Raw genomic sequence first — 1,003 nt, forward strand, 5'->3', positions numbered from 1 at the left:
CAGGAGGTAGTGAAGTCGATCTTTCAGGACATGGGTGTGTGTGTGTCGGGGTAGCTGCAGAGAAAAGGGGTGTAGGGGGCAGGGTGGTGAAATGGGGATAGGTGAAGACAGGCAGAGGGTAGACCTGGTTGGTCAGTGGGAGGAATGAATCCAGTAGGTAGATGGGAGGAGTGGAAAGGAGGTTATTTGAAATTGGAGAACTCAACGTTGAATCAGAACTGCTGAGCCTTTTCAGCAATTTCTGATTTTGTTTCTGCACTTCTTTGGACTTTGGGAGGAAACCGGAGCACCCAGACGAAACCCATGAAGACATGGACAGAATATGCAAACTCCACCCAGACCTTGGCCCAAGGGTGCAATCAAACCCGGGTCCCAGATGCTGTAAGGCAACAATGCTAACCATTAAGACCCGATGCCATAATGTGGGAAAGTCACGTTGAGGTAGATGATTACCCAGGATGTAATTGATTGGCGGATCAGTTTTGACGGGCGACACGGCTAACTCTAGTTCTTACATACCTTTGGAATACTGCAGGGGGCGCAATGATTGGGAGGTCCAGTGAATCCAGGGCGTGAGGCTTTTCTTGCAGCCCCTAGCAAGTCGTCAGCGTGGCTATAAAAAGGAGAGCGCGCCAGTGGCGTGGTTATTGGGAACGGCGGAGAGTGAGTGAGTGAGTGAGTGAGTGAGTGAGTGAGTGAGTGAGTGAGTGAGTGAGTGAGTGAGTGAGTGAGTGAGTGAGTGAGTGAGTGGACGAGAGTGAGTGAGTGAGTGCCGAGAGTGAGTGAGTCCGACCCCGTGACCCCACACGCTTGATCTTATTTGATCGGCCGGGAGGCCCGGGCCCCGGCCCGAGGTGATAAGAAACAAACCGCTCGCGAGCTGCTGGCGATGGGCGGAGGCGGCGGGAAAGGCCCCGGGTGCAGCGGAGTTGATGAACCGATCAGATAGATGAGACCGCGGCTCAAAGCCCGGCCATTGAGTATCGAGGCGATTCTGATCCGC

General features: G+C 53.8%; 1 non-coding gene across 1 annotated transcript; it reads left to right on the plus strand.

Moving 5' to 3' along the window:
- The first annotated feature begins 673 nt into the window (after positions 1 to 673).
- LOC122562374 lies at positions 674 to 1,003 on the plus strand. The gene has a single exon (XR_006315291.1).

The sequence above is a fragment of the Chiloscyllium plagiosum genome, chromosome 24 (assembly GCF_004010195.1).
Source record: "Chiloscyllium plagiosum isolate BGI_BamShark_2017 chromosome 24, ASM401019v2, whole genome shotgun sequence".
In the NCBI taxonomy this organism is placed as follows: Eukaryota; Metazoa; Chordata; class Chondrichthyes; order Orectolobiformes; family Hemiscylliidae; genus Chiloscyllium; species Chiloscyllium plagiosum.